Source organism: Petaurus breviceps, unplaced genomic scaffold (assembly GCF_028583685.1).
Source record: "Petaurus breviceps papuanus isolate PSGF00001 unplaced genomic scaffold, PetGlider_PUasm1.0 84, whole genome shotgun sequence".
Classification (NCBI taxonomy): domain Eukaryota; kingdom Metazoa; phylum Chordata; class Mammalia; order Diprotodontia; family Petauridae; genus Petaurus; species Petaurus breviceps.
The window spans coordinates 9,749,854-9,766,734 of record NW_027186645.1 but is presented as its reverse complement, the minus strand read 5'-3'; the positions used below and the strand labels follow the sequence as shown (position 1 = coordinate 9,766,734).

At 38.3% G+C, this 16,881-nt stretch overlaps 1 pseudogene; it reads left to right on the top strand.

The window, feature by feature from the left end:
• Positions 1–7,621: 7,621 nt before the first annotated feature.
• LOC138176223 (nucleoside diphosphate kinase B pseudogene) lies at positions 7,622–13,296 on the top strand (annotated as a pseudogene).
• The last annotated feature ends 3,585 nt before the right edge of the window (positions 13,297–16,881 follow it).

Below are 16,881 nucleotides of genomic sequence, written 5' to 3'. Positions count from 1 at the left end.
AAACTAGCCATGTGACCTTGGCCAAGTCCCTTAACCTCAATTGCCCTGCCTTCCCCCCTCCAAAAAAAAAAAAAGATTGATTCAATTCAATTCAGTTAAGCAACTATTTCTTTAAATGCCTACCATGTGTCAGACCTGATTCTGGGAATACAGAGAATAAATATGAAATAATATGTGTCCTCCCAGAGCTACATTCTACTAGAATCACCATGTATTTGCATGTGCTAATAAGGCTCTAAGTTCACAATGGGTTATTGTGCAATAGATAATAAGAAAAAGCAGAGTTCTGGGTTGCAGGAGAAACACAGAAATCTAGGAGTATACTATAATCAGTAATTCTTGAGCCTAGTTTTACATTTTACAAAAAAATCCTAAAATTTATAGCATACTCCAGGTCATCCAACAATTTTTATTATTTATAGCAGTAATGATAGTAATCAATAAAAAATGGAATCTAGGATCACAGATTTGGAGCCTTGAGGGACACGGTTGGGGTCGGGGGAGGGTGTCATCTGGTCCATACTACCCTTTTTACAGATAAGAAAAAATGTTTAAGTGACTTGCCCAATGTCACCCCGTAGGGCAAGCATTTAAACACCAATCCTCTGACTTTAAAGCCAATGCTCTTTCCATTGTACCACAACCAACACTCTATAATTAATGTAATGTAAAAGATCAGAGAAACATAATAAAGGGATGTTGGGTTTTTTTTTAATTTCTTTTGTTGCTAAATAGCAGAAATATATCCTAAGAGGGGCAATATGGAATAATAGACCGAGTAATGAATTGGGAATCAAATCTGACCTTCTTTATTGCCTCCTCCTAAATTACCGGGTGGCCCTGACCTAACCTCTTTATGCATCCATTTCCACTTTGTAAAATGAAGAGGTCAGACCAGATGATTTCTAAGGCTTTTTCTAGCTCTGACATTCTAGGGTTCTAGAATTCAAATGACTAGAAACCTCCTACCTTAAATGTCCTTTCACTTGGAGCTCTAACTGATTATGATTCCTTCTAGGGAAAGAGTAGGGGGAAAGTGTGAAAAAGAGACTGGCATGGTGGCTTAAGAGGAAGGCCGGACACACAGTAGACTGTTAGCAGAGCTGTGAAAGGCACAACACTGAAGACATCTGCCCTTCTCTGGGATGGAAGAAATGGAGAAGGGAAGGGGAGTAAAGGATGCCGAAAGGAGACATAAAAGACATCAAAATACATCACTTATTTCATAATTTTGCCAAGGTTTTTGCTTTAAAATTGTATTAAAGGATTTACAGGAAAATCATCCAATGTAAACTAGCAGAGTCCATGTATTTTGACAATATGATTAAAGTTAGGTAGAATGGAAATAATTTTAAAATTAGGTAGAATACCACCCAAAGGAAATAACAGTAAAAATGTGGGTATTTCATGAGTTCCCATTTCCTAAAATGACTGCTACCATTTTTTTTTTAGTGTGAAAGAGAGTAAAATGTCTGTAACACTGCTCTTCAGATGGGACCTTCTAGTGAAGTGGAGATAATCTTTATACATAAAGAAGAAAATAGTTTTTAATAATAATAATAAATGGCATTTATATAATGCTTTAAGGTTTGCAAAGCACTTTATAATTATTTCATTTCATCTTCACAACAGCCCTGAGGATAAGTACTATTATTATCAATCCCTTTATAGATGTGTAAACTGAGGCTGACAGAGGTTGACTTGCCCAGGGTCACACAGATCATCTTTGAGGCTGGATTATGAACTCAGGTCTTCCCAACTCCATATCCAATACTCTATCCACTCTGCCACCTAGCAGCCTAACTTGTTCTTAATAAGTTATGCCTAATAAAGAAGCCAGGGTCCTTCAGTGACCTGATTCTTCCTGCCCTATTCATAATATCCCCCCCCCAAAAAAAGGGATGGGAGAGGTTGGATTCTTTTATGTAAAGATCTCTCCTATTATTCAAAGTAACTATTATTACACTTGCAGAATTTTTGGTTAAAGGCAAACTACATTTAAAGAATCTGTTACACCTGCACCACTACAGATTTCTGCTACATAACTTCAACTGGGCTCTAACTTCTACTCATCAACTATTTATTCCCCTTATGGATCCCCTCATACTATATTATCTCTTTTACACTTTTCTCAAAACCCCAAATTCTCTCACCCACCTATGGCCATCAGGGGGCTTTGCTGTCTACATCACTGAGATCAAGACCATCTGGAATATGCCCATTCATCTACCTTCCTCTCCATCTCATATTAATCTCTCTAGTCATCTCCTTCATTCTCTCTGAGAAAGGTATTTTACTCCTCTCCAAGTCTAACCCCTCCCCCTATGATCTCAGTCTCATTCTCTCCCACCATCTTGATAATTTCTGCTTCATCTTTCTTCAGGATCATTTTGCCCTCTTTACTTCTAATTTCATACAAGTATATGTTGCCCTTAAATCCTTCACATGACCCTGGTATGTCCTTAAATTATCAGCCTATTTCTTTTCTTTCCCTTCACCATGTGCATCAATCTGCTCTCTCCATTTCCTCATGACTCTTTTTTTACTTAATCTTCTGAGATTTCTTTTCCTTTATCATCACTCTGTTGAAACTTCTCTCTCTATTAAAACTAATAGAAAGAAGAAACAAGCATTTATTAAGTGCCTACTGTGTGCTAAACACAAAAAAATGGCAGAAGACAGACTAATCTAATGGAAGAGATAACATGCAAACAACTGTACAAACAAGCTATATATAGGATAATTTAGAGATAATAACAGAGGGGAGTCCCATATTTCCCATTATTTCTTAAGAACATCTACTACCACCCCAAATTCAACCTTTCTCAAAATAAAAGTCAAACTCTTTAAGCCAAAACAAATGCCTTCACCATACATCCCTATTTGGTATTTTAATTATTTACTTTAAACATTTTTTTTATTCTTTCCTATTTTAAATTTTGAGTTCTAAATTTCTCCCTTCCTCCTGTTGATCCTCCACCCACTGAAAAGGCAAGCAAAATGATATCAATTACATATATATATATATATATATATGTGAAAGCATGCAAAACATATTTCCATATTAGCAATGTTGCAAAAAGAGGAAGGAAGGAAGGAAGGAAGGAAGGAAGGAAGGAAGGAAGGAAGGAAGGAAGGAAGGAAGGAAGGAAGGAAGGGAAAGAGGGAGGGAGAGAGGTAAAGGAGGGAGGGAGGGAAGGAAAGAAAGAAAGCTATCTACCATCTGATAGAGAGGTGATGAATAATATACATTTATTATAAAAGTTTTATTTTTCTTCCTTTTTTTACAATAGAGAAGGAGATGAGAGGGAAAAAATAAAGGCTCGTTAATTTTTATGCTTCAATTTGCTCTCAGAGTTCATCAGTTTTCTCTCATCACGAGTCCTTTAGAATTGTCTTAGACCACTATATTGAACAGAGTAGCCATGTCTTTCACAATTGATCATCATTACAACATTGCTATTACTGTATACAATGATCTCCTGGTTCTTTTCACTTCACTTTGCATTAGTTCATATAGGTCTTGCCATGTTTTTTCTGAAACCATCCCCATTATAATTTCCCACAGTATAATAGTACTCCATCACAATCATATGCCACAATTTGTTCAGCCATTCCCCAGTTCATTAGCATTCCCTTGATTTCCAATTTTTGCCACCACAAAAAAGCTGCTATAAATATTTTTGTATATATATGTACTTGTCCTTTTTCCTTGATCTCTTTAAAGTATAGACCTAGTAGTGGTATTGCTGGGTCAAAGCAAAGGTTTTATAACCTTTTGAGCATAATTCCAAATTATTCTCCAGAATGTCTGGATCAGTTCACCACTCCACCAATCCTATTTATTGTATCTATTACCTCATTTGCCCCAGCATTTGTTATTTCTAATAGGTGTGCAATGGTACCTTCGAGTTGTTTTAATTTGCATTTCTTTAATCAATGGTGATTTAGAACATATTTTCATATGTGCTGCTCCAACAGCAGTATCTAAAGCAGCCATTTATTTTAACTCTATGTGTGTGTCTTTCTGCTTCAAGTGTATCTCTTTTAAACATTTTGTTGAATTCTGGTTTCTAATCCATTTTGCTATCCACTTCTGTTTTATGGGTGATTTCATCTTATTCATATTCACAGTTATGATGGCTGCATATTTCCCTCCATCCTGTTTTCTTCTGTTTATCTTTCTCTTTTTATCCTGTCTCTCCTCAAAAATCTGTTTTATTTCTGACTACTGCATTCCTTAATCCATTCTCCCTTTTATCATCCTCCCCAACTGCCCCCTCACCACTTCATATCTCTTATCCCCTTCCCCTCCTATTTCCCTATTGGGTAAGATAGATTTCTATATGCAACTGAGTGTCCCTCTTTGAACCAATTCCAATGAGAGTGAGGTTCAAGCATTGCCTACTGCCTTCCCACTTCCCCCACTACTATAAAAAGTCTTCATTGTATACCTCTTCTATGTGAGAAAAATTTCCCCATGCTACCTCTCATTTCCTCCTTCTCACAATGCATTCCTCTTTCTCACCTTTTATTTTTTTGGAGACTGCCTAACATAATCAACTCACACCCATGACCTCTGTCTGGGTAGACTACTTCTAACTGCTATACTAATAATAAAGTTCTTAGGAGTTACATGTATCATCTTCCCATATAGGAATATAAATAGTTTAACTTTATTGAGTTTTAACTTTTTTTTAACTTCTCTTGAGTCTTCTATCTGAATATCAAATTTTCTATTCTGCTCTGGTCTTTTCACCAGAAATGCTTGAAAGTCATCTATTTCATTGAACAATCATTTTATTCCTCTGAAGGATTATACTCAGTTTTGATGGGTAGATTATTCTTGATTGTAATTCTAAATCCTCCGTATATTTAACATGGAAGCTGCTAAATCTTGTGAGATCCTGACTATAGCTCAATGATATTTGAATCATTTCTTTCTGGCTGCTTGAAGTATTTTTTCCTTAACCTTGGAGCTCTGGAGTTTGGCTACAATATTTCTGGGAGTTTTCATTTTGGGATCTCTTTCAAGAGGTAGATTTCTTTCAATTTCTATTTTACCCTCTGGATCTAAGATATTGAGACAATTTTCCTTTATAATTTCTTGAAATGTGATGGTTAGGCCTTTTTTAAAATCATGGCTTTCAGGTAGCCCAATAATTCTTAAATTAGCTTTCCTTGATCTATTTTCCAGGTCAGTTCCTTTCCCAATGAGATATTTCACTTATTTTTTTTTCTGTTTTTTTTTTTCATTTTTTTTGACTTTGTTTTATTGTTTCTTGGTGTCTTATGGAGTCATTAGCTTCCATTTGCCCAATTCCAATTTTTAAGGAATTATTTTCTTCTGTGAGCTTTTGTGCCTCTTTTTTTCAATTTGACCAATTCTGCTTTTTAAGAAATTCTTTTCTTCAGTGAATTTTTGTACCTCCTCTTCCATTTGGACTCTCATATGCTTAAAGGAGTCCTTTTGTCAGGTGAATTTTTATGCATCTTTTGCCATTAGGCCAATTCTGTTTTTTAAAGTGTTATTTTCTTCAGTATTCTTTTGTGCCTCTTTTCCCAAACCATTAATTCTCTTTTCATAATTTTCTGGCATCACTTTCATTTCTTTTCCCAATTTTTCCTCTACTACACTTAGCTTTTTAACTCAGAAATTCTTGCTGGCCTTGGGTCCAATTAGCATTTTTCTTTGAGGATTTGCTTGTAGCTACTTTCACACTGTTATCTTCTAAGTTTATGTCTTGATCTTCCCTGCCACTGTAGTAGATTTTTATAGTCAAGTTCTTTGTTGTTGTTGTTGTTATTTGCTCATTTTCTTAACCTATGTTTTGACTTTAAACTTTATGTAAAAATTGAGTTCTGCTTACCCAGGGGTAGAGAGGCACCTTCTCAAGCTTCAAGCTTTTTTGTGCTGCTGTTTTCAGAGCTAATTTTGGGAATCTGCAAAGTCTTGCTTCTTCCAAGGTGGTGTGATTTGGAGAGAGGTATAGTTAGTGCTCTCCTGGTCCATAATCTGGTCTTTACCCAGGAAGTGCCTCTTTCCCCCTGCAGCTAGAAATATTAGTGCTCCTCTCTGCCCTGGAATTGTGATTAGGTTCCCTTCTCCTCTGCAGCCATAAATGCTAATGCTCCACTCTGCCCTGGAACTGTGACCCAGAACTGAGCAATAGAGCTGCCAATTAGTGAGCCTATAAATTATCAATACACTTCTCACCCTTCTCCATTGGGTACCACTTCTTTTTTATTTCCTTTTTGGAGGGGGGAAGGTAGGGCAATTGGGGTTAAGTGACTTGCCCAAGGTCACATGGCTAGTTTTTGTGTTAAGTGTCTAAGACCGGATTTGAACTCAAGTCCTCCTGACTCCAGGGCCGGTGCTCTATTCACTACGCCACCTAGCTGCCCCTGGGTACCACTTCTTTACAGGGTTCTAAAGTCCCTAAGTGTCATCATATGATTTGTACTCCCCTCAGAAGAAAATTGAACATGAGGCTGGTCTCTCTTTAAACTTAAAAACTTCTAAAGTTTTAGCCCCCAAAAGGAATAGAGGGCTAGATGCGCAGTTCTTCTATACACACTCATATACACACACCACCACCTTCCATCAGTGCCACACCACCTGAATAATTCACCATTAATACCAGAGTGCCAAATTCAGGTCCCTTGCTCTTTTCATATTGTGACTTTAGTCCCTCACTGCTGTTCTTCCTAGCACTGGGAGACATGTAAATGCCTCTGTCCAAAAGACAAACTTCTCAGAAAATTGTCCTTTTAGCAATAAAGGACTACTTCACCAAACTCTTGTGTTGACAAGTTAAACACAAGGGGTTGTCTTCCTGAGGCTATTCTTGCCCCCAGAAGTCCTCTCTCCTCTAATAGGTGTAATGGAAATGCAAATTTAAAGATCTTCCCTGCCCTTAGGCTAAAGTGCACCTGGAGCCTGGGGTGGGAGGCTTATTTTTCAGTAGATACTTTTTGATTGGCCAGTGCCTCCAGAAGGTTGTTACATTCTCTGAGCCAGGAGAAGGCTATATAAACCTTGATTTGAGGCTTTGTCTTGGGGCTCACTTTGAGAAGTGTTCTGTGATTTGATCAGATGAGACTCTGGGAAGCCATTGTTGAGAGTCCCCCGGCTTTGAAAAACCCAGATGTTGATGAAACCCAGATGTCGATTTGATATGGATGTAATGGTTGGACAGTTTGGAAAGCTGTCTACTTGATCTGTTTCTGTCTTGATAATTCTGTCTGTATACTCTGAAGTTCGGGGTGTTGACCTTTTTCCCCTAAACTAGGTGGACGATGCATATCTGACTGATTAAGTTTGTTAACCCATTTTGAGTTGCTTTCCTTTATCAAAGCAGATCCAAGAACCTGTGTTGGCAGCCACCCTGAGGACACTTGGGGTGCTTGCTGCTACAATAGGCTAGGGATAAAAAGTGACATTGTCTAGGTATTCCCCTCTCAGGCAATATGGACAAGCACAAGTGTGGCACATGACAATGACTTTGGAGCAGGTGAACACCTCCCCCCTCTAATATGTTGCACTCTTAGGACCTCTCCAAAGAAAGATTTAAGTGGAAAAGACAGTCTGTCATCTCCTTTTATAATCCTGTGCAAAAGCATGCATCCTCTCACAAGGGTAAGTCCTCACAAAAGTCTGAGTCAGCCAATTGATCTTGAATACAACTTCTGTCATTGAAGCCTATGCTCCAGGAGGTGTCAAAGAGTGGCTCCAAACCAACCAATTCTTCTTGAAACAGTTGTGTCCTACTCTTCCTGACCACATGTGGTCAGGCAAAGATACTGGAGTGGTTTGCTATTTTTTCTTCTCCAGCTCATTTTACAGATGAGGAAACTGAGGCAAACATGACTACAGGATTTGCCTAGGGTCACACAGCTGAGGCCAGATTTGAACTCAGGAAGATGAGTCTTCCTGACTTCAGTCCCTGCACTCTATCCACTGAGCCACCTGGCTGCCATTTAGTCCTCTCAAAAAGGTGGCAGTGGACAAATGTACCTCTATAGGGAGATCCTTTCAAAAGTCCTCATTAAAGGCTCTCCATTATAAGCTCATCAAGTTAAACTCACCAGGGAACTCCAGCTTAGCATTGTACCAGGTGTGTGATAGACACAATAAATGTTTATTGATTGACTAACTCAAGGAAATACCTTTGATCTCCTCTCTACAGAACTAGTCTCTTTCAGCATTTCAGCCAAACATTATATCCTGCATGAGTACTTTCATGATTCCTCCAATAGAAATATAATATATACACGTTTGTGTGTGCACACATATTTTTATACCTATATGTATATGGATGCATGTATGTGTGGGTTCATAAGCACATATGTGCATGTATTTACATTTATGTACATGTTGTTTCCATATATAGGATGTAAGTACCTTGAGGACAGGCACAGTTTCAATTATGTCTTCCTATTGCAACAGTACAGTGCCTGTTGCATGGAAAGAAGTGGATACCTTCTGGTTAATAGGTGATAACTTTTAAAATGACTTTAAAAGTTTGCCAAGTGCTTTATTGATGTGATCTCATCTGACCCTCAACCTTGAGACAATCCTGTGAAGCAGGTGTTATTGGCCCGAGAGGAGCTAAGAGGAGAACACTGAGTCTCAGAGGTCAAATGACTTGTCCACAGTTACACAGCTAGTAAGTATCAAAAACAGCTATTAAAACCAGGGCTTTCTCCTTCCAAATCCAGCACCAGGATTGCTTCTCAGAAGAAACTTGGTCATTTGGTGCGGGCAATCATCAAAGCTTAGGTGCCACTTGAAATCCTTTGTTCCATTTCAATGGTCTGCAACCTGCAAAGTATTCTGTAGGGGGCAGAGGGCAGGGGGTCTCTAAATTTACTTCTTTTTTCATAGCAATGATGAAATACATAAAACAACCAGTAATCACAAATCATCAAAAGCACAATTCTCTACACCAAAGAAGAAAATTCAAATTGGGAAGAACAGTATATTTAATAAAAAGGAAGGCAAGGATCCCAATTATTGCAAGTAATTTTTTTTGGTATGTGGCTTATGCATTAAGTAATAAATAATAAAAATAAATAATTGCTATTTAATGACATCCTGGAATTTAATTAATTCTCATACATGTTTTGATTATATTTAATAATAAGTACCATTTTGGATTAATGTGGATTTTGGTAATGGTAGAGAAAATGAGATACCTTTTTTCGCAAAATATGCTGTTTTCTTAATTAGCTTAAGGTTCTCTTTTTAAAAAAATGATATGCTTTTTTTGTTTGTTTTAATGCAACTTTGCAGGAACCAAGATTCTTGGTGCTTTCTACTCTTCCCTTGTCACTTTGGAAGGGGACTGTGTAGGATAGAGGGAATGGAGTTTTTTTTCTTTTGTTTCATTGGTTGCTCTGGTAGTAGCTGACCTCCTGCTAAGGAACCTCTCAGTACTTTTATATGGATAGTAGACACACTCTGGCCTAGGCTGGAACTTTGTAGCTTGGTAGAGTCTGCCAGAACTTCTGCTCCATGAACATTACCTTTAAAAGCCCAGGGTCACCTCCATACTTTGATGAAGCATTAGAGTGGTACTTTGCAGAGCTCACTGCAGCAAGAGAGGAGGTTAAAAGATAGACAGCCTAAGTATTGGTGCTACATTTGTTTCTGGTTTTAGTTTTGTTTTTTCTGTTTTAGATCAGGAATTTCATCAGCAAAGGGAATTCTGGATGGGGAAATTCCCTTCACTAATGCAGATCACTAACCTTTCTGCAACTTAAAGTTTTAAAGAACTGGGGCAGCTAAGTGGTGCAATGGATAGAACACTGGGCTTGGAAGACTTCTTCTTCAAATCCAGCCTCAGACACTTACGAACTGTGTGACCTGAGCAAATCATTTAACCCTGTTTCCCTCAGTTTCCTCATCTGTAAAATGAGCTAGAGAAGGAGATGGCAATATCCTTGCCAAGAAAATCCACATGGGGTCACAAAGAGTTGGACACAACTGAGCAACAACTATTGTTATCCATGTTACTTAAAAGAAACAGAAGAAGGCTTCCAGAGCATTGGGTAAATAGATAGGCTATGGGCAATTTTCAGATGGTGGACATAATATCCTCATTAGTCACCTGGAAACATTGAGGTAACAAAGTAGTAGTACTAGTAGTAGCATTTAAGTAGTCAAACAACTTTGCTTTGTCTTAATCATTTAGTGAGATGCTTGAATGTAATTAATTATATGGCGTTTTATTAATACATACTCATTCATACACACATATATGTATAGACACTTGCAAGCTATAATTTTAGAAATATGGAACCAGAGATTGCCTTAAACTCATCCAGGAGACAATTATGCAAGTTGGGGAGGGTAGACCAAAGAAAGAGTGCTACAATTACAGGGTGTCTCAAAAGTCTTAGTGGGTTTTTAAGCCTTAATACCATATACATGCAAACACATATACATGCACACACACACATGCAGACATACACATAGTCATATACAAATATATTTACATATGCAAATATGTGTATTTATACATATATATTGTACAGTGCAATAAGTACAGGGTACCCTAAAATCTTAGTGCATTTTTAAAATCTAATAGCTGTAATGGTAATGGGGAATTTGAAGATCTTCCCTGCCTGCTAATAGGCCGATTGTAATCACAAGGAGCCTGTGGCAGGAGGAGTTTGCTGAAGGGTAGAGCAGAGCTAAGAGGAAGCTGGAGGTCAGAGAAGTTAGAATGGAGGGAGGAGAGGGGACACAGGCAAGAACACAGCTAGTCTGGTGAGTGTTTGTTTCTGGGAAGATTTTGGGGTGATGTTGCTCTCTGCAGTGTTATTGTGTATAGATTTTTTTGTTGGTATGATGAATTTGGTTTTCTAGCATTGGGATTTGGCTTTTTATGTCTGAATAAATGTTTTGCTTCTGCCTTATATATGGAGAGTCTATTATATTTTGCAATTCAAAACTATGCTGGCATTTTCATAGTTGCCACTGGTGCTGTGAATATCACATTGCTGCTATAGTACCTTTTATATAAATATAATATTATACCTATATACACATATGTATAATGCCAAGGATATGTATATATTTACATATATATAGGTTTATATATACATATATGTATGGGTATATGTATGTGTATGTGTATATGTATTTGTCTTACATCTTTCTTCTCTCCTCCCATACTCACAAAATTAACTCAGATTCAAGGCATTCTGCAGGTCCACACTCCTAAAGTTAGAATTCACAAAATAGAAAAACACAAAACTACTAATATGTTTACTTTTAACTAGTTAACAATTATTAGACCGAAGCAAAGGGGTTTACTGAAATGGTATAATAAGAAAAGTTTTAATAAAACTTCTTCCTATAGGAGATGGGGGGCAGAGTCAAGATGACGAAGTAGAAACATGACCTCCAAGCGGCTCCGGCTTCCATCTTCCCCAATCAATGTAAAAAGGGGACTCTGAACAAACTTTGGAGCTGCAGAACCCACAAAATGACACAGAGAAGTTAACCTCCTGCTGAGGACAGCACGGCAGGCCGGCAGGAATCGGCCAGTGCAGCACTCTGGAAACCGAGCCCTAGGCCAGCCAGAGGGACTCCAGATCAGCAGCAGCTGTGGTCATTTCCAGATTCATCAACATATAGATGCAAAGGACAAAGTGAGAGGTAAGTGCAGTCTGGACTTTGGGACCCAGTAAGTGGGAGTGCTTGGCTTTTGTCCCCGGAGTGAGATGCTGCTGAGACGCTGGCACAGCCAGCCAGCGCCACATGGCAGCTTTAGCTCCTGGCCTTCAGAGTATAGGGGGACCAAGCAACCAGTCTGAGGGGTAATTGCTCTTGCTTTAACCTGCTTGGATCTGGATTGCAGTCTAGGGTGGAGGCCCTGGGGCATGTGTCCAGTTTGCCAGAGCCCATGGAGGCCTCAGAGAGGGCACCCATCTAATACCTCCAGCAGCTGAGAAAACCCAGCATTTGGGACAAAAGCTCCCCTGTCTGGTGGCAGAGTCCTACTGTGGCAAAAAGCCCAGGGGTCAAGTGACTGAGGGGCAACATGACCAGGCAAAGGAAACAAAGCAGACAGAAGATTCCAACATTAGACTCCTATTTGGGGGACAAAAAGGAGCAAAGCATGGAACAGGAGGAAGAAGTGAAGTCAGAACTCCTGCACCAAAAACTTCAAAGGAAAATACAAGCTGGTTACAGGCCATAGAGGACCTAAAGAAAGATTTTGAAAACCAAATAAGAGATTTGGAGGACAAATTGGGAAGAAAAATGAGAACAATGCAAGAAAATTATGAAATGAGAGTCAACAGGCTGACTGAGGAAAATAACACCTTATAAAATAGACTAACTCAATTGGCAAAAGAGGCTCAAAAAGGTAAAGAAGAGAAGAATCCCTTAAAAAGCTGAATTTGCTAGATGGAAAAAGAATCTCAAAAGCTCACTGAGGAGAATCATTGCTTTAGAATTGGATGGGAGCAAATGGAAGCTAATGACTTTATAAGAAATCAAGATGCTGTTAAACAGACCCAAACAAATGAAAGAATAGAAGGTAATGTGGGGGTCGCGAGACTCCTTGTCTGCTACAGCCATAGACTCCTCTTTCTCCTGCTCCGGCCGGATCATCCCTGGACCACAGCCAACACCGAGTGCACCTTCATTGCCATCAAGCCCCACGGCATCCAGCAGGACCTTGTCAGGGACATCATCAAACGCTTTGAGCAGAAGGGATTCCGTCTCATGGGCATGAAGTTCCTTAGGGCCTCAGAGGAACATCTGAAACAGCACTATGTTGACCTGAAGGACAGGCCATTTTTCCCTAGGCTTGTGAAATATATGAACTCAGGGCCTGTTGTAGCCATGGTTTGGGAGGGCTTGAATGTGGTGAAGACAGGAAGAGTGATGCTGGGAGAGACCAACCCAGCTGATTCCAAGCCAGGCACCATTCATGGAGACTTCTGCATTCAAGTTGGCAGGAACATCATTCATGGCAGTGATTCTGTAAAAAGTCCTGAGAAGGAGATCAGCGTGTGGTTTAAGCCAGAAGACCTGGTTGATTATAAGTCTTGTGCTCATGACTGGGTCTATGAAAAAGGGTTTTAAAAATAGATATATACTCGACTTACTCCTTTTAGTAGCTGTGGTATGTGTGTATGTGTATGTATGTCTCCATCCTTGAATACAATATTTCATGCCAGGGGATTGAAAAGAATTGGAATCATCATTTTCTAAAACAGCCCTGTAATCCTGTTCAATAAAGCCTTGGAAATAAGGGGCTAAAAAAAAAAAAAGAAGGCAATATGAAATATCTCATGGGAAAAACCACTGACCTGGAAAATAGATCCAGGAGAGATAATTTAAAAATTATTGGACAACCTGAAAGCCACGATCAAAGTAAAAACCTAGAAATCATCCTTCAGGAAGTTCTCAAAGAAAACTGCCCTGATGTTTTAGAAGCAGAGGGCAAAATAGAGATTGAAAGACTCCATTGATCACCTACTGAAAAAGATCCCCAAAAGAAAACTCCTGGGAATATTATAGCCAGGTTCCAGAATTCCCAGATTAAGGAGAGAATATTACAAGCAGCCAGGAAGAAACAATTTGAATATTGTGGAAACACAATCAGGATAACACAGGATCTGGCAGCTTCTACACTGAGGGATCGAAGGTCTTGGAATATGATATTCCGGAGGGCAAAGGAGCTGGGATTAAAACCAAGAATCACCAACCCAGCAAAACTGAGTATCATATTTCAGGGGAAAATATGGTCATTCAGTGGAATAGAGGACTTTCAAGCATTCTTGCTGAAAAAACCAGAGTTGAACAGGAAATTTGACATTCAGATACCAGAAGCAAGAGAAGCATGAGAAGGTAAACAGGGAAAAGAAATCATAAGGAACTTATCAAAGTTGAGCTATTAACATTCCTACATGGAAAAACAATAATTGTAACTGATGAAACTTTTGTCAGTATGAAAATAGTTGAAGGGAATAGAAATATATATATATATATATGTATGTATGTATATATATATATGTCTATATATGAGAGTATATGGGCATATGAATACATATGTGAATGTGTGCATATATGTTTACAGGCATACATAGATAGAAGGCACAGGACCAATTTAACAGGAAGGGATGATACTTAAATGGTAAAATTAAGAGGTGAGAGAGGAATATAATGAGAGGAGATGGGGAGAGACAGAATGGGGTAAACTATCTCATAAAGAAGAAGCAAGGGAAAATGGTTACAATGGAGGAGAAGAATAGGAAGTCAAAAGGGAATGGGTCAACCTTAGTCCCATTGAATTTGGCTTGGGGAGGGAATGAAATACACACTAAATAGGGTATCTCACCCTACAGGAGAGTAGGGGGGGAAGGGGATGACAGGGGGGATGATGGAAGGGAGGGCAGCCTGGGCGGGGAGGGAAGTTGGAAGCATCCACTTTTGAAAAGGGATGGGATAAAAGTAGAGAATAGAACAAGTGGGAGGTGGGATAGGAGGGAGGGAAATATAGTCAGTCTTTTATAATATATCTACTATGTTATTGTTTTGCATTAGCTACACATGTAGAACCTATACTGAACTGCTTATCTTCTCAGTAAGGGTGGGTGACAAGGGAGGAAGGGAATGAATCTGGAATTCAAAGTTTTAAAATTAAATGTTTAAATATATATACTATTATTAATATTATTTTACATGTAATTGGGAAATAAGATATACAGGCACTGGGGCATAGAGATCCACCATGCCCTACTGGAAAAGTCAAAAGGGGTATGGGAGAAAATATGGGAGAGAGCAGATTGGAGGAGGGGATATCCTGTGGGACTGCTATTTTCGGGCAATGGGTAGGGGGAAAATGGGGAGAAAACTTGTTACTCAAAACCTGGAGGAAATGAATGATGTTAATCAGAAGTTAATAAAGCATTTGAAAAATGTAAAAAAAAAAAGATATGAAAAAACAACTTCTTCCTATAAGCCTATAAAACTCTCTTTTACAAATACAAACCAAATTAGTGGGGAAAATAGCATTCACAGGTGGAAAGGTACACACATAGGAATACCTATGGAGAAAATAACTTTTACCTCTGGTACCACTTGGCCCTCTGGTCCTGCTTGTGGACTAGGTATAATGCTCTAGTGCTTGGCCATGACTGCTACCATCTCCAGCTCTGGGCTCAACTGAGATCTTGGTGTAGGGTGCTCCTATATTCATTCTTCCTTCCTTCCTTCCTTCCTTCCTTCCTTTCTCTCTCTCTCTCTCTCTCTCTCTTTCTCTTTCTTTCTTTCTTTCTTTCTATCTTTCTTTCTCTGTTTCTTTCTTTCCTTCCTTATTCCCTCCTTCCTTTCTTTCTCTTCCTTTTTTCTTTCTTTCTTCTTTTTTTTTTTTTTTTTTTTTTTTGCTATGCACTTTGAGAAAGTTACAGAACCCATACTCCAGAGCCAACAGGAATCTGAACACTGTGGTCTGTTATTTACTGAATAAGATCCCAGGTCCAAGCACCAGTCCCTTGACTTCTTCTGCTAAATTAACTTGACTTGACTTAACTACTAAACTTCCCTCTCCACTGGATGCTGCCATTTTATTCTGCTGCAAGATGCCATTGCCAATGAAGAGGGAGGAGACAGAAATTTTATCCCTCAACCCCCTTACTGAACTCTCCAAGAGGAACATGATAAAGGTGAAAAGCAAGGTGGCACAGTGGACAGAGCACTGGACCTGGAGTCATAAAGTCCTAAGTTTGAACACTGTCTTGGACAATTAGTAGCAGTGTGACCCTGTGCAAGTCACTTAATCTTTGCTAGTTTCAGTTTCCTTATCTATAAAACATAATAATTGTACCTTCCTCATAGGTTACTTTGAGGATCAAGTGACTTAAGAAAAATAAAGAGCTTTATAAGCCTTTAAGCATTCTATAAATGTAAATTATTGTTATTTTTGTTACTACTAACAGACTTACTAGGGTCAATCCCCCCATTTAAAAGTTCTTATATTTTCCTTTGTCAGGGAAAGAGCTGTGAAACTAGAATAAGGGCACCAAGGTCATCCATAGCGAACACCTATCCCCAGATGAGTTTCCTGACCTTTTCATATGCAAATTGTGCAGTATCACACTCATTACAAAGTACAAATAAGGCACTCAGTGTCCAAAAAGTGGCACGTCCTACAAGGGCTCATTATCTCCATTATCCATTGCTCCAAATCAGTTTTATCTAGTGGAATGGAGGCTTAATTAATCAGGGTCCCAACAACTATATTCTGTTTATGAAGTATATGTTTTGGTAAAGTAGGATGCCTTTTCATAATTGTTTGTTTTTAAAGGTTTTTTTATCTTTTTTTAAGTCCAAAATATAATTTTTAAAAATAATATTCTGTATGAATTTTAACATAATTTTGTTTTATTATAAATTTATTTACCATCTATGAATAAAAAGAATAAATATAGTTTTATGAAGACCAAAGCTGTGTAGTATTTCTTTTTCTTAAATGCAATCTTCAGTAATTTAAGTAGAAGGGTTAGATTTTTTTAAGAAACAGGACTATGATTTGGAGTTATAAATCAATATTATCACCAACCCAAATATGTCAAGTCAGTTCTTCAAAGATTTTGTGGATTGAACTAAAATTGTTTTTGGATTCTTCCATTATTTAAATGTGTCAAACTAGAAGGAGGTTGATGGGAATGGTAAGATTAGCATGGCTCATATCTCCCCTAATTAAATTTTTAAAAGTTTGACCCTTCTAACCATTCAAGCCATCATTCCATCTCTTTTTCTCTTTCAATGCCAAAATTTTAGAAATAGTAGCTTGTATTTGCTGCTTCCATGTCCTTACTATTCACTTACCATTTAACCTTTTGCAATATGACTTC